General features: G+C 38.4%; 1 pseudogene across 1 annotated transcript; it reads left to right on the top strand.

Moving 5' to 3' along the window:
• The first annotated feature begins 7,083 nt into the window (after positions 1-7,083).
• On the top strand, positions 7,084-13,718 carry LOC143877100 (disease resistance protein At4g27190-like; annotated as a pseudogene). The gene is made up of 2 exons (XR_013250538.1): positions 7,084-7,396; positions 10,562-13,718. The product of XR_013250538.1 is annotated as a disease resistance protein At4g27190-like (transcript).
• Positions 13,719-17,783: the final 4,065 nt, after the last annotated feature.

Raw genomic sequence — 17,783 nt, 5'->3', positions numbered from 1 at the left:
TCGATGATTTTTCTCGATATTATAATATTTATCTTTTAAAACACAAATAAGAAGCCTTTTCTAAATTTATAGAATTTAAGAATTTGGTAGAAAATCAATTGGGAAAGCATATAAAATCCATTAGAACGGATCGAGAAGGGGAGTACATGTCAAATGATTGGAATGCATTTGAGAAATCTTATGGCATTGTTCATCAAATGAGAACTCTATATACTCCTCAACAAAATGGTCTTGCTGAGAGGAAAAATCAAACTCTCCAAGAAGTCGTTCGATGTATGCTTTTGGATTCAGGTTTGTCTCATAACCTTTGGGGTGAAGCACTTCTATCCGCTTGCTATGTTCAAAATCGGTTGCCTTTTAAAGGTTCTTTAAAGACACCTTATGAACTTTGGAAAAATAGAAAGCCAAATTTAGATCATCTTCGTGTTTGGGGTAGTGTAGCTCATGTGATTTCTACGCAACACCGAAATAAATTTGATCCTAAAACTGAAAAATTGATTTTTATCGGATATGAGCCCGGATCAAAATCTTATCATTTTCTCCATCCTCTCACTAACTCTTTGATTATTAGCAGAGATGCAAAGTTTCTTGAATATATTCCTGGTCATCTTGCTAAAAGAAAGAGAGTCGATGAATTTACGTTCAGTGAAATACAAGACTCAATTCCTTCCTCTTCCTCACCTCCTTTGGAAATTCCCTCCCTAAGGAGAAGTACTAGGATTCAGAGTGCGCCGGATTTCTATATTGGTCTTCTTGGCGAAAACTTTGAACCTAAGAACTTCAAGGAAGCTTTGGAGAGTTCAGAAAAGGATATGTGGATAAAGGCAATTAATTCTGAAATGGAATCTATACTTCATAACAACACTTGGACTTTGGTTGATTTACCGCAAGGTATAAAACCTTTGAATTCAAAATGGATCCTTAAAAAGAAGCTAAAGGCAGATGGAATCGTTGAACGTTTTAAGGCAAGATTGGTTGTAAAGGGATTCAACCAAAAAGAGGGGATTGACTACTTCGAAACATTTGCTCTTGTGGGAAAGATTAAGTCGATTCGTATACTAGTTTCTATTGCAGCAAACCTTGACTTCGAACTTCATCAAATGGACATCAAATGTGCCTTTCTTAATGGTGATCTTGATGAAGAGATTTATATGAAGCAACCAGAAGGCTTCATTGAAAAAGGGAAAGAAAATCTTGTGTGCAAACTTCAAAAATCTCTTTATGGGCTGGAACAAGCACCTCGGATGTGGTTTATAAAGTTCGATGAAAAATTAAGAAGCTTTGGTTTTCAAGCTATTGGGTCTGACCAATGCATATACTTCTTGATTAGCGGGGATCGAACACTTAAACTATCACTTTATGTTGATGAGCTTCTCTTGGTCAGTGGATGCACCATGCTACTAGCTAAAGTCAAAGATTGGTTAAAAGGAACCTTTGAAATAAAGGATCTTGGCGAAGCTAACTTTTTATTGGGAATACAAATCATACGGGATAGGCAAAATAAAACTATCAAGCTGTCCCAAGAACACTTTGTGGAAAAGATTCTTAAAAGGTTTCAAATTGAAGACAAATTTCCTTCTAAAGTTCCATTTGAACATGGTCTCTCTAAGGACATGTCTCCTTCACTTGAAGATGAAAGGCTCGCCATGAAGAATATTCCTTTCTCCAATGTTGTTGGTAGTCTCATGTATCTTATGACTTGTACTAGGTCGGACATCGCCTATGCCGTTTGCTTGGTAAGTCAATTCTCAAGTAACCCTGAAATGGAACATTGGAAGGCTGTGATTAAGATCTTGAGATACCTAAAATGAACCAAAGATCTTGGGCTGACTTTTGGTAAGTCGTCACTTCTATTAGAAGGTTATTCAGATGCTGATTGGGGTGGTAATGTGGATGATAGTTCCTCCACTAGTGGTTGGATCTTCTTATATGGTGGGGCTGCCATCTCATGGTGTAGTAAAAAGCAAACATGCATCTCCCACAACTCTATGGAAGCTGAATATGTCGCACTTGGCTTAGCTGGCATGGAAACTGAATGACTAAGAAGTTTTCTTCAAGAGATACCTCTCTCCGGATTTGAAAGACAACCTATCATTTTATATTGTGATAATGAGGCTGCTATAAAGATTACAAAACATGACAAGAGTCATGGGAAGACCAAACATATCAAACGAAAGTACCATTACATCCGTGACATGGTCAAGTGAGAAGTCGTAATCACTTAGTGGATGCCTACTAACCTCATGGTTGCTTATCCACTTACAAAGGCACTAGTGTGTGCACGACTTTATTTTATGTTGCCCATGATGGGCTTGATGTAATACATTACTTTTATTTATTTCATTTTCTTGTTAAATGTATATAAGGGAAAACCCTCGAGGTCAAACCCTTCACATAAAAGTAAGATATCTTATGGGGAGAGTAAGACCCAAAGTTAGGGCAGCCCACAAGGACACAATTCCTCATTTATTGAGGTTACTCTAAGGGAGAATGACACCTCCTTGTTGCCAGGCATACTCAAGAAGAGTTTTGTCTCAAGGGTGAAAGCTAACTGAGGAGTATACTTAAGGTATAAGGGGACAAGAGGGTTATTTCTTGTTATAGCTAAGATAGAGTTCAGGAGACTCTCCACTCTTTCAATGAAGTTATGACAATTATGATTCCTCTCCTAAATATCTGTGTGCCCACTTGGAAAGCCCAGGTACCGGGTCCGCTTGTATGGTCAAGCCATGTGGTATTGGCATTAGTGACTTAAATGGTTAATATGTAAAACCATAATAGTCCTTAACTCCCAAAAAGGGTAGGGCTACTGGTATCCCTTCTTAAATCCTTGTAAAATTTCCTGACTTATGTACTAGGTGTACCTAAAGAAGGTTGATGTGGCCAAGAGTGGCTGGAGTATATCCGGTCATTTGTGTCAAGCAGGGGATTGTTGGATATTGACCCTGCATGGCCAGACTTTCCCTTTGCCTAGGTGGCATATTACTCCTTAAACTAAAGACTTAGTATATAGGAGGATGGGTTTATCCCTTAATGATTCTATAATGGGACAATCTCACCAAGTATGTATCCCAAAATGAATCACCAAACGAGAGTTAGGATGACGGGGTTAATGCACCTTTGTCTTAATGGTTGGCCACCACCCACAGTCTCCAATGGAAATGGAACTGGACTCTCGGACAGAGGCAATGTCTATGGGGCCTAACACATTGCACATCGTGTTATAAAATAAAAGGACACGACCTACCATGATATCAATTAATTCCTGACATGGTGATGACATGCGATCTTATGCAATCAAGGGACACCCTATGCAACAATCGAGATCGTATTAATAATCTATGTTTGATCAGTCACATGGGACCCCCTAACTGATCAAAATGAAAGTAATTGAGCTTATATGTACATGAATTAATCTAGATCGTTCATTGTATGCCCTTCACCCAATTTACGTACAATGAAATGTATTTAGATATTTTCAGTAATTTAAGTCTCACCATTTATGTGCTTGATTATGTGCATGTTCTTGCACTTATGCACATCAATGGTTAATTTAGATGCCATTACATGCACTTTATTATATTTACATGTTGGTTAAAAGAAACATAAACATTGAAAATTCATGCACGTGCAAATGGTTTTGGGGACTCTTGATGGCCTTTACGTTCATTGTATATTGCTAACTCCAAGGATGGCCAGCTTGGAGAGTAAATGCATCATGAATGTAAAGAGTTAAATTCTCCCTATAAATACCTACCATGGATGACTGGTTGAAGATATGAGTTGGAAAAGGAAGCCAACACATTTCTTGAGAGGGATCAATTTCTCTATTTACGCATTTGGGGTACAAGTTAGCAAGTCTCTTCCTTGTCCTTTGGGATAGCCGACGACTTGATACCTCAAATCCTCGTCTCCTTCTAAGGAACGGTAGAGATTTCTGTACCCCTCTCCCTCCAACTGGTTATATTTTTGCTTAATCATTTTCTTCATCTCTTTGCTTGTGGCTTTATTAATGGTATTCGTATTTAAGAAGGAAATCCATTTGGCTATTTGTCACACCCAACACGGTAGCACCCGCATCTAACCACCAACCGGACAGTTCGGTTGTCATGTCGATTTCCGTGATCATTGCCACAAGATTTTCTTCTACCATATTTGCGGTATCATTTGCAGATTTTCAAAATCTACACTCTTTAGCATAATGCCCAAATTTTCCACAAACATGGCAAGCTCCCTTCTTCTTTGGATATTTCTTGTAATTATTCTGCTTCTTAAACTTATGTCCATCATTCTTTACTTGCAAAGCCTTATCTTTAGAATGTGATCCACTCGCCTCTAAATTAAGTACTTTAGACTCACTTTGAACCGGAAAATGGTCACGTAAACGTGACTCTTCTACTATACGAAGATGTTTTTGAATTTGTTCCAAAGTAAAGTCCTTTGACTTATGTAACAATTTCTTCCCATAGTCTTTCCTAGACGGCGGAAGTTTAGCGATAATAGCACCAACTTGGAAAGGTTCAGGTAGAATTATTTTCAGTGAGTGAATCTTGTTGACAGTAACTTGTAATTCATGAATTTATTCCAAAACTGGTTTATTGTCAACCATTCTAAAATCAAAGTACTTATCAGTTAAATATTTATCCGTACCTTCTCCTTCCGCTTTGTACTTGAATTCTAGTGCATTCCATATGTCACTTGCAGACTTGATACCGGTGAAGAGATTGTACAAACGGTCCGAAAGTGTGTTCAAAATGTGTCCTCGACATAGCAATTCATCATCCTCACGTTTTCTCCTTGCTTGCTTGAGTTATTCAATTTGATCCTCTTGAGGCAATTCTCCTTCTTCAGTGGGTTGTGGGTCATTGGGAATTGGCTTCAAACTAGGATCAAGAATATATGAGATTTTGAGCGCCATAAGCAAGAACATCATCTTGTCTTGCCATGACTTGAAATTGTTTCCATCGAATCTGTCTAGTTTGACGAAGTCTTGGTTCATTACTTTCAATGATTCCGTATCCATCTTAAATAAAGCCTTAAGATTGTTTTAAAGATGACATGCAAACGGTATAAGGAAAGTGGACTTTGAGGCGTGCACGAAACACTTTCCTTAAGGCTTTATTCGCTCTCACTTGTTTTCACAAATTTGCTACGAGATTATGCGAATATCCTCTAGGATACAACCAAGTCTCGGTGGAATCTACAAGTAGCAAATCTTGGAGAATTCCCAGATAAAATTCTCAGAGGAATAATTCGAATATATGGCAAAATGCTTTCATAAGAGAGAGAATGTTAAAGAGAGCACGAAACTCAAATTATGAGTTCGTTAGTTATTTACTTTAGGAGACTACACCCTCTATTTATAGGAGTGAAAACATCTATTTGGAAATGATACATCCTTCAAAAATGGTTACACGCTTTCAAGAATTGACACACCCACCCTTTCAAGGATGGACACCATTTCAAACTGATGCCGTTCCAAATTAATGCCTCCTTTGAAAATATGCCTTTTCAAACAAACCTTTTCAAAAATTCAAACATAAATAGGTTCGTATCCATATTCAGTGAGTAATTTTTTTAGCTTTATTTGCTTGTGTTTCCCTCTGCTGTGTATATGCGTCTTTTCTCTCTCTTTATAAAATCAAGGATCAATTACCAAAGGGGGACAAAAATTAGGCAGAATTATCAACTGGACCCAGGCTTTTCAGAAATTACTAATGGGGGACAAAATCTGTCTTGTCATTAAAAGTTGGACGAAAATGCCCTTTTCTTAAGCAACACGTTTTGCTTTTCCACTTTTCCCTCTTCTCTCTTCTTGCCCTTTTTTTTTCACTTTTTCATTTTCAACTTGTTTTTTTTGCCCTACCAGTCATCTTCATCATTTTAGCCACCATTGGAGGAGGGAAAGCTCGAAAACTTGAAACGTGAGTTCATTCCCATCTCTCTCTATATCTAGGTTTTGTTTTTCATTTGTTTTAGGGTTTTGTATTTCTCCTTCTCCCTTTCAATGGAGGATGAGGAAGATGAATCTTACGGTAGAAAGAAAAAAACATGAAAATGAACGAATGAAAAAAAACAGGAAGTAAAAACGTGTTCATAAGGCACTTGATAAGCCCATTCGGAATTTGGTAACCCCATTTTGATACTGGATAACCCCAACTCCAGAGACGTGAAAACCCCCTTCCAAAACTCCAGTACCCTTGGGCAATTTTAAGGGACTTGATAAGCCCATTCGTAAATTGGTAATCCCATTTTGATACTAGATAACCCCAATCCCAAATACTTGAAAACCCCTTTCCAAAACTCTAGTACACTCGGCCAATTTTTAAGGACTTGATATGCCCATTTGGAAATTGGTAACCCCATTTTGATACTTGATAACCCCAATCATAGAGATTTGAAAACCCTATTCCAAAACTCCAGTACCCTCGGCCAATTTTCAAGGACTTGATAAGCCCATTCAGAAATTGGTAACCCCATTTTTTATACTAGATAACCCCAATCCCAGAGACTTGAAAACCCCCTTCCAAACTTTAGTAAACTTGGCCAATTTTCAAGGACTTGATCACCCCATTCGAAAATTAATAACCCCATTTTTTATACTAGATAACCCCATTCCTAGAGACTTGAAAACCCTCTTCCAAAACTCCAGAACTCTCGGCCAATTTTCAAGCACTTGATAAGCCCATTTTGATACTAGATAACCCCAATCCCAAATACTTGAAAACCCCATTCCAAAACTCTAGTACCCTCGGCCAATTTTCAGGGACTTGATAAGCCCATTCTGAAATTGGTAACCCCATTTTGATACCTGATAACCCCAATCGTAGAGACTTGAAAACCCCTGTCCAAAGTCAAAACGTGTTGTATATGCCAAAGGGTATTTTCGTCCAGCTTTTACTGACAAGACCTCTTTTGTCTCCGTTGATAATTTTTGAAAAGCATGGGTCCTGTTGATAATTTTGCCTAATGTTTGTTCCCCCATTGGTAATTGGTCCTAAAATCAAATCTAGAACCTATATTTTTGAGGTTGCCTTTCGCACGGTGTATCTCACCAGATAAGATTGTAAGATAAGATTTTAAAACTGAAAGTCAAGAAGGTAGCTGAAGAGACTACAAATCCCATCCATCTTCAAAACTGTGGGACAAAGGAGCCGCCTTCCTCTATTAAGTCTATTGTTGACAAGATTAATAGCGAAAGGGCTGCCATTTTCCAACACCACCAAATCCCAACCCCAACCCCAACCCCAACCCCAACCCATTTTCAAAATAAGCAGTTCCATTCCTAACCGAGGGAGGAGAAGGAGCAAGTCAGCAAGTCAATTTATCCAAAGTCCAAACCCATCCAGCCTGAGTAGTGCAAATTGAATTCCCTACCTCCTACCTCCATCTAGAGGTAAAAATTTTGTTTTCCATCTCTTATTCCATTGATCTTTACACTCTTTCATTATATCTTATTCTGGTAAACTGGTTTAGATCTTTTTAACATCTTTAAAATTTCCTTCTCAGAAGATTCATAGTACATAACTTCTTTGCTTTGTTTGTTATGAAACAAAAAAGAAGAAGAAAGAGATGAAGTCACAACAGATTTGTTTTCTCATTCTCTTTTGCAATGATTTTAGTTATTGTTGATGCAATTTCCTTCTTATTAACTGCTTTTATTCATTGTTCATCATCACTTGTGATCTGCTGGAATGAAGAAAAAAGAGGTCATCTTGAGGATGAATGTTGGTTTTGTTTCTTCACAACAAAAACTATAGAAAACAGGGACTGATGTGTCCTGTTTCAAATGATGCACATCAGTTCCTATACGATCCAAAATCTCGTTTGACGATTGTTGGTCCGAACTTGAATTTGAAGTAGCCCTCATCATCCTCAAGGTGACAGGCACACTGAAGTCGTTAATATATCTCTAAGAAATCTCCCAAGGACGGGAGTGAAAATTGAGGATAATTATTATCTAGCTTGATTTGATCCCTTTGCCTTCTACTGCGCTTATTTCAAAGAAAATGGAAGACCTGATCAAGAATCTACAACACATTAATGTAATTATGTGAGTCATTATCATCAAACAAAATGAAAAATAAAGGAGCAAGCATATCGAAAGAGGAAACGACTTATCTTTGACAGAAGAAATAAGGGATTGGTTTACATTCCGCTATAAAGTTTTCCACCAGGAACTTATAATAAACTCGAGGATCAGAAGTTTCCCTCAGAGGCCATATCAATGTCAATACCTATCTGATCGTATTAACAGATAGGTGGAACTTTGGTGATGTTTTCAATAACATCAATTCTATCCATTTCATTGCGATGATTTCAGCTCGTGTACGAGTTCTTTCCAAGAAGGGGAGGATGGTATAGCCTCCGGTTTGGTTTTCTAGATTGATTATCGGCCCACTTATGACATATCGGCACTCAAAACAGCTAAGATAGCTTGATCATAATCTATCGTCAGGAATCATGCTCACAGAAACCTCTTCGGTCTTAGCAAGTTTGAATCGGTGCCGTCATTTGTCAGGTCTGTGAAAGTTAGACTTGTTAAAAGCAAGCCGAAGCCCCACCTTTAAGCTTGTATGCCACCAACTTCACCCATTTGTCTTCAAGGACCTCTATTTAATAAAAATGATATACCTACTTCATTAACTAAATTGAGGAAGTCCTCTATATGAAGCCGGCCATTGAAGTTTAGAAGGTCGTTCTTGAGTTGGTAGTTTCGATCATGTTTAGCTCCTCTTCCCCAATGTTTGAGGATCATCTCTTCAACGACTTCATCAATTGGAATCACCTTCACCATTCTACAATTTAGGCCCTGTTCGTTTGAGATTGTGGCAGCCGATTGCCACCCCCCCAAATCCGATTATTGGACTCAAAATTAATTGTAATTTTGAGTCCAATAATAGGATTGCGGGGTGGCAATCCAATTAATTTTGAGTCCAATAATCGGATTTGGGGGGGTGGCAATCGGTTGTCATAATCCCAAAGGAACAGGGCATTAGTATTTGTAGTGAATCACGAACACATTGACTTCAAGCCCCTTCGCTGATCAAATGTGGTTCGTTGACACATATTCAATTTTGCTGTAAGCCATATGTTAATCAAGCAATCGCGGCTTGCATCTCCTGCATCGATCTTTTATTGTCCCGTTAAAAAGCCTCGAACACTGTCATAATGTCATTCCTCATAACACCATCTGACGAATGTTTTGGCTCATTCCATTGTTAACATCCATCGAATAGAGAACAATCAAACTCTAATATCACTTGACGTGTGAATGAAGCTGTAAAAATGAAGGGAGAAGATCATCTTTACCTTTGAGCAAACCCTGGAATTCACAAAAAGCACCAGAGAATAAACTTCTCTAAAAACAAAATTCCATTTATAATGATTACCCAGTCTTAAATGTGCCTAAAGACCTCCAAACCAAACTCTCCTTCCTATAAGCCGTATTTATTAAAAATAGTAAAATTTCTAAAATAGTAAAGAATATGAAATTTTCAAAAAACCTCTTACCCTAAATTAACAGAATTTTTATCTGTTAAAGTATAAAAGATTAAATAACACCTTCTCCAACGGCTTAAGCTTTTGGAGTAGTTGGTTGTTTCACATGGTATCAGAGCAAAGGTCCTCAGTTCAAAACTCCTTCATATTAAAGATCCACATCTAATGGCCAACCCAAAACGAGAGGCCACACGCGGGGAAGTTTTAAAGTATAAAAGAGGGGTCACACGTGAGGGTGAGTGTTAACGTATAAAAGATTAAATAACGCCTTCTCCAACGGCTTAAGCTTTTTGAGTAACTGGTTGTTTCACAGTATCTGATGGACTCTCAAAACCCTAAGATGACTAAAAATGAGCTAGATAAAATATTAATATAGATAGTAAATTTTGACATCAAACTAAATTTTACCCTCTAAATTGCCTCTTTTAGAGATGCTTTCGAACGTCCAATGAACTTCAGTTAATTCTCTTCGTTGTAGGCCTCATCGTCCATTTTCCAATGATATACATTAATAACAATTCTGATAACCATAGTCAACTGTAGCCAAAGTTGCACCATCGAAAGATAGGTAGGCACTGGAAACATTACTTGCCCTTTCAGCATGATTTGTTCTGATCCAGGTGTCCTAAGTAGTCATTTGCGATACATTCTGCATTTGTAATTTATTTGAGTCATCGATTTTCTTTTGCCTTACAAAATTAACTGTAGAATTTCTCTTCCCCAATGAGAGATAATTATTTTACATGTAGTTTGTGCGTTCAATTGAATCATAATTTATGTAGTTTGTGCGCTCAATTGAATCACATTCGTTAACTTTATTCATGCCTTCTCAATTCTGTTCTTTTAAGAGTAGGGAATTTTTATTATATATCTTTTGTTATTTTATCTCAAGCATATGAGTGTGGTCTTCACCCATATCTGAAGATTGAATTAGTCCTTTCAAATAAATAAAATAATATAGTATAAAACTATTACTCTTTTTATTTGGAGTCATTTAAAGTGAATTTTGAATGATATATCTATTTATGAGATTGAATGCATCACCTTTCTAATTTTGCAGGGGATATGAATTTCATTGCGGCGACAATTTCACCGGTATTTGAAATTGTGAAGTGGTTAGGTAATCCTATTGTTCGAAGCATTAGATACATTAAAAACTTTGAAAAGAATTTTAAAAATCTTAATGAAAAAGCAAGCGATCTATATAGTAGAATGGAAGACATAAAAGCAGAGATAAGTAGGCATGGAAGCAAAACGATTGCTACGAATGAATGTGAAAACTGGCTTAAAAAGGTGGAAAAGCTTCAAGATAAAGTGAATGTGATCATGAAAGAATACAATAAGGAGAAAAATTGTTCTATGGAATGGTGTCCAAATATTTCATTGCGGTTGAAGCTTGGCAAACGTTCTGTTGAGTCCACTAATTTGATCGTAGATCTCTTGGAGAAATCTACATCTTGGGTAAGTGGGGTGGTGGTTGATGCACCGATAAAGATAGCTGAATTGATGCCTGTACTAACAATAGAAGGTAACTCATCAACTGATCGCACTCTACAAAAATTATTTGAATGCGTCAAAGGCTTAAGAAATCGAAAGATTGGAATTTGGGGAATGGGTGGAGTTGGAAAAACGACGGTGATGAAAATTTTGAACAACTCACCAGAAATAACCCACATGTTTGAAATTGTCATATGGGTAACTGTCTCAAAAGATTGGAGCATGCGAAAGGTGCAGAACGAAATTGGAAAACGATTGTCATTGAATCTTGAAAGTGATGAATCAAATGAGAGATTGTCAAGAAGAATATATCATGAATTGGAAAGAAAAAAGTTCATTCTACTTTTGGATGACGTGTGGGAGAAAATAGAGTTGGACGATGTTGGAATCCCTCGCATAAACCAAGGGAATGGTTCCAAAGTACTGCTAACGACTAGACGTCTACAAGTTTGTAAGTTGATGGATACTGATGAGGAGATCAAGGTGGAGATGTTATCTGATGAGGAAGCATGGAAACTGTTCCATGAAAAAGTGGGTGACGTTGTTAATTCTCCAACCATACAATCCTTAGCTAAACTTGTGGTCAAGGAGTGCCATGGTTTGCCACTTGCCATCACCGTAGTGGGAGGAGGCTTGAGGAAGGAGAATAATTTCCATGTGTGGAAGAATGCATTGAAAGAGTTGAGCTCACCAACTACATCTGAGATGGAAGATATGGAAGAACAAGTGTTTCAGCGCTTGAAATTCAGTTTCGACAGGTTAAAGAATGACAACACAAAGAATTGTTTTTTGTATGCTGCATTGTATCCAGAAGACCACGAGATACCAAGGGATGAATTAATTGAGTATTGGAGGGGGGAAGGTATTATTAATGGTGCAGGCACATGTGATAAGGGGCATGATATACTAAAAGATCTCATAGATGCATCTTTGTTGGAAAGTTTTGGGATAGAACATGTCAAGATGCATGATGTTATACGGGATCTGGCATTACGAATCACTTATGCCACAGGAGAAGGGTGTAGATTCTTGGTGAGAGCTGGTGTTAGGTTAAGAGAACCACCAAAGGAGGAGGAATGGGAAAACATGCAGAGGATCTCCCTGATGCGTACTGAATTTTCATTACAAAGTTTGCCCCAATCACCATATTGCCCCAAGTTGTTCACACTGTTGCTTCAATGGAATGAAGGATTGAAAACAATTCCTACATCATTCTTTGATCACATGGGGCGCTTCGAGTTTTGGACCTAAGTGGCACCGACATAAAGTCGTTACCACCTTCCATTACCAATTTGGTCAGCCTTCGAGGATTATATCTAAATGCATGCATGAGTTTAAAGACGATAACGTCTCAAGTTGGAGCACTGAAGCAACTTGAGGTACTTGCTCTTGGAGATGGGACGATGATTGATTTTCTACCTACCGTGATTGGGGATCTAACTCGTCTTAGGTTTCTGCATGTGTCATTTTGTGATAGAGATGTTGAAACCAAAGAAGATGATGCTGAGATAGCAGCAATGAGAAGAGAGATTGTTCCTGATGGAATAATATCGAAGTTTCCGCTATTAGAAGACTTGAGTATCATTGTGAATGCGAGCCTTGCAAATGGCATGATAGAGGATATATGCAGCTTGAGGGAACTAACTCATCTCCAATTCTGCTTCCCAAAAGTGGAGTGCCTTGACCAATTTGTCCAACGTAGCCAATCGTGGAAAGAGAAACAGCTTACAACATTTCAAATTATGGTTGGCTACTTTACTGAGTGCAAGTTTTATATTGATGACTTTAATGAGGATACATTTGTCCAACCACATCGAGTTTTGACACTTAGTGAGGGCACCTCCCATGGGATCATGGAAGTACTAAGTTGTGCGGATGCTTTAATGTTAATCGGTCATTGTAGAGTTAGAAACCTCTTAGAATTTGGTGTGGAAAACTTGAATGAGTTGAGATACTGTGTAGTAAAAAAATGCCAAGACATAGAGACCATATTAGATTGGAACGGTGACCAAGAAGAGACTACAGCTTTAACAAACTTGGAGATGCTTGATATTTCTACTCTACCAAATTTGCGGAGCCTTTGGGAGGGTTCGCTGCAACCAAGAAGCCTCAGCAGCCTTAGGAGTTTGAGATTGGTAGGTTGTCATAAGCTAACAAAGCTTTTCTCCTCGCGTGCTATTAGTTTTCAACTCCCTAACTTGGAAGATGTTTTTGTTAAAAGATGTGGGGAATTAGAGGAGATAATTGTAAATGAAGGTGTCGTCCAACTCCAACATCATGGAGATGATGATGCTTTATTTGTACCGCTCCCTAAGTTGAGGAAATTAAGACTGGAACTCCTACCTCAATTGGGGAGTGTTTGCGAAGGGGTCTCGTTTGCTTTTCCTGCACTTGAAACACTTATTGTTCGACGTTGTCCGAATCTAAGGAGGCTTCCTGTGGGAATTGAAAGGGGACCCAATCTAAGTAAGATTTACGGCGATATAGAATGGTGGGAAGCATTGGAGTGGGAAAACAATGCAATCAAAGAACAGCTCCAACCTCTCTTCCACCAATGATGAAAAAACAAATCGGAATTGCGGGTTGCTTTTTCTTCGTCGTGTATTTCTTTTCTTCTTCTTTTTTTTGTATTGTGAGTTCAAAAAATGTAAGTTATATAAATAAATTATACGATGGATGCACGCTTGAAGGCTATATATTTGGATGATCTGCGTTATTAATTTGTGGCCCACATTATTGGGTTATAATATGGAGAAGAATTCTCTCACCCCCACGTCCCACCACACACACACACAAATACATCTATGAAGAGGTTACCTTCTCTCCACTCTCCTGATCTTCAATGTCGCCGGTTCCTCCCCTACCCTCTTAAAGCCTCTCTCCCTTCAGCCTACTCTAAAAAAATTGTATGGTTTAGATCACTCAATAACATAGAGGGCGAGCCTTGGCGCAATGTTTAGGTTGCTACGCTGTGACCTGGTGGTCACGGGTTCGAGTCACGGAAACAGTCTCTCTGCAAAGCAAGGGTAAGGATGCGTATATCTAGCCCTCCCAAGACCCCGCAATGGCGGGAGCCTTGTACGTGCACTAGGCGGCCCCTTTTAGATCACCCAATAACGTGCTCCCCACTGGATTTCATAGCATCGGCCTGCAACCCTTTTTTTTGCTTTCTGATCGGTCATACACCGTGTTCTTGTATCATTTTCTAAAAGGGCAGTGATAAATCGATCCCTTTTAACGTAAAATAGGTCGTGTGAATAAAGTTTTCATCTGCCATTAAACACCGTACAGGTGTACAACTCACACTCCCTAACGTTTTCCATTAAAAGGGTCGATTTAAGATATATGAGGGTCGATTTATCACTCCCCTTTCTAAAAACATAAAGATGGACAGCCATGTGGCCACATGGTAATAAAAGAGAAATGATATCAGCACAACTATATTTTGATGGGATTTGCTAGGGACCATCGCAGAAGGCATTTCGAGGACGGGCTGCTGCATGTGAAAGCAGCCATATAGGCTCAGATTTTGTCTCATTCATTTAATTCATCTGAGGTGGCTGTTCTCTCAAGCAACAGCCAGTCCGCGAAATGCCTTATATGATGGTCCCTAGATAACCCATCTTGTCTAATATTTCCCTATTTAAAGAGCTGTCGAAAGGTTGTCACATTTCCCAAAAGGCTCTCAAGAGCCAACTAAAAGAAGAAAAGACAGCTGGGTTTGTGCAAATATCAAAATATGGTTGTGCTGATAACATTTCCCTAATAAAAAAAGTGTCTTCATGTCATTTCCCTTAGTAGTAACTCAAACATAGCAAAATCTAATGTCATTTCCCTTAGTTTACCATCATAAACTAACACCGCCAGAATCTGCTCCAAATTCCGCCTTCGTGGTTCTAAGACAAAGCTATAAATTTTGAATTTTCATTGGCGTGACCATTTGAGGTACATTTGCCCATGTGGCCATGCTGACAGGATAGATGATATGGCCATACTGGAAGGACACAATACTAGGAACAGTTAGTTGTTTTCGAGCTTCAATGATAAAGACTAGTAACGTCCTTTCCGGTTGTTTTATTGATCTTTTCATGGGATTTCCCAGGCAGTTGGATAGAAAGCCATTTCACGGCTCACTTTTTGTACCAACTCCATTCAAACCTATGCAACGGCCAACGGATGAGGTCCACCATTTTACCTCATGTTTTGAAGGGATGTCCCCACTATCTCCACGCAAGCCCATGCATTAGGGTGGGCCCCTGTTTACACCACATGTTTTGATGGCGTGTAGCCATTATTTTACAAACATGCATAGCATGGGCCATAAATGTTAGTTCACCAATATTAGACACATTATGGAACACATTTGCACTACAAGAAAAATCACCTTATCATTAGGGGAAAAATAAACATTTAAAAAGTTTTTTTCGTCATCGTGATGAGTCTCTAGCTATAGAGAAAAATTAAAAAAAAATAAAAAATAGTAGTGACAAACATATTCATATATACACACACATATAGCGACAGATGTGTCAGTCACTTCAAGTAAATGATAACAAAATATAAAAAGGGCGGCGATAAATTCCGCGCCCCTTTATGCTCTGTTTGGATGCCGGGTTTTTTTTTTTCCTGGGATTTATGTGGGTAAAGGTAGGAGACAAAAGAGGGGACAAACATTAATTAGAGAAAGATATTATGATGAGTGGAGAGAGAGAAAGAGAGAACACCATTTTCAAGAGAAGATTTTGCTGATGTCAGCAAGAAAAAGCTGATGTGACCACTAAAACTTTACCCACATAAATCCTGGGAACAAAAAAAACCTAGCATCCAAACAGAGCATTAAAGAAGGGCATGTGGCAGACTCTAACGTTTTTAGTCAATTCAATTCGCTTTAAAGGGGTGCGAATTATCCTACAGGGGGTGCTAATTTATCGTTGCCCTATAAAAACAATAATGACAGATATTTCGGTCTCTAGTTTTTGTTTAGGACGAATACAATTTTATAATTAAAAATCGATATATTTAGGTATGGAGACATAGGGCACTCCCTAGCAAATTTTTGTTGGGAGGGATTTATCATGTGAAGTGGGGCAATGCCATTATTCCAGTTTTGACCTCCTTAACTTTTCCATTACCCCGTGAAGAGGGGCAGTGCCATTATGTCCTAGGTATTTTATAAAGATAATTTCCAAATCGTAACATCTATAGCCTTAATCGCAGCTCGTACATTAAGGGAGATGCAAATTGTGCAAACACTCGATAGAATTTGATTCAAATTGTAGGACGAGAACATGAAGGTTCAAGGAATGATTCTTTTGAATAAGGCCAGAAATCAGTAAAGGGGGTGGCCACGAAAAGTAAAGGGGGATTCATCACCTATGAGAACTATTGAGAAGACAGAAATGGTGGTGCAGGGTGCGGAAGAAATGTATAGTATGACATGTGGAGGCATCAAAACCTGCTTAATTTAAGTTGCCAAGACAAGCACCATCAATGGAGATAAGCAGGATGTAACGAGCTAGCTAATGAAGCGACGGATAATGATCCGAGCACATTTGCAATAATCTGATTTATAAGATGGAGACTATCTTTATAAAGGATAGACAACCAGTTTAAAAGTAATTCTAATGGTGGAAACTTCAGGTCGGTGGCCATAGCTCTTTTGGAGGAAAGTTCAAATTTTGGGAGAGACTTTCCAAAAGCATAAAGTAAGTCCTGAAGGACAAACCATAAAAAGAAGAAATAGAATCCTCTCTTGTAAATTTTGAATTTTAAAGAACATTTTTAAAATAAAAGTCAACAACTACTTCGTGAAAACTGCTAAATCAAATGAGAGGTGCAGCCCCCTTTTATAGGCTTGCCATCTCAAGTAAAGCTTAAAAAGATTAAAAAAATAATACTCTAAACGCATGTACTAAGTAACTAAAGAAGCATGAACGAATGACATGTAGGTGGCCTGCTTAAGTGCTCTTCCTGCCTTAATTTTTGATGCGTTCAGATATCTGGAGTTGCTTTGGATGGCTCAAATGCCTTTGAAATCAAGTGGGGCAAAGAATTATCCGTATTTTCAATGGCATTTTCCCATTCGAATCAAGATCAAGTCCATTGATCTGGGGGATCATCATGATGGGATGATCTTAGACCCTTTATCTACACGAGTCTTTTTTGGGTTTTTATAACAAGAATTTAGCTGTTTCTTTTGCAATCCTTTATCTAATTTATGATATTTTTGGAATCCTTAATCTGATTTGTGATATCTCTATTCAATGTTAGGCTTAGAAGTTTGATCAATAAATTCATATATGGGTGGCCAACCGATCAACGGTCCTCGTCATTTCAAAAGATGAATTCTACCCAATCAACTTAGTTTTCTATCCATATGGTTTAAGGTGCTGCTGCACACCAATTTTTAGTGGGTGATCCAAATTAAATCCGAATTAGAAACAACCAAGTGTGGGCCCGCATCGGCCCGTCCCCTCCAGCGTCTTGGAGAGTCCGCGATGACTATATGACAACCATCGGTTGCCTTCTCCTCCTCTAAGTAAATTCCTGGCTCCATCCTTAGGCTCTGTTCACTTGCGTTCTCGGGAAAGCAAATCCCTGGAAAACAGCCTCTTTTTTCCTTGACAAGACAGAATTCTGGTGTTCACTTGCTTTCTCGGGAAAAGAGAATTACACATGTGGAATTTCTACAATAAGTCAAAAAATGGCATGGAAAAGCCCATTTCCTCCTTTAGGGATTTCATTTCCGACCAAAAACACTAGGATTTCGTTTTCCGGGAAAACTA

This window comes from Tasmannia lanceolata, unplaced genomic scaffold, assembly GCF_043159265.1.
Source record: "Tasmannia lanceolata isolate RefF3 unplaced genomic scaffold, GAP_Taslan_0.1 ptg000002l, whole genome shotgun sequence".
In the NCBI taxonomy this organism is placed as follows: Eukaryota; Viridiplantae; Streptophyta; class Magnoliopsida; order Canellales; family Winteraceae; genus Tasmannia; species Tasmannia lanceolata.
Note: the sequence above shows the minus strand (reverse complement) of the source record. Positions and strands in the feature narration are given on the sequence as shown.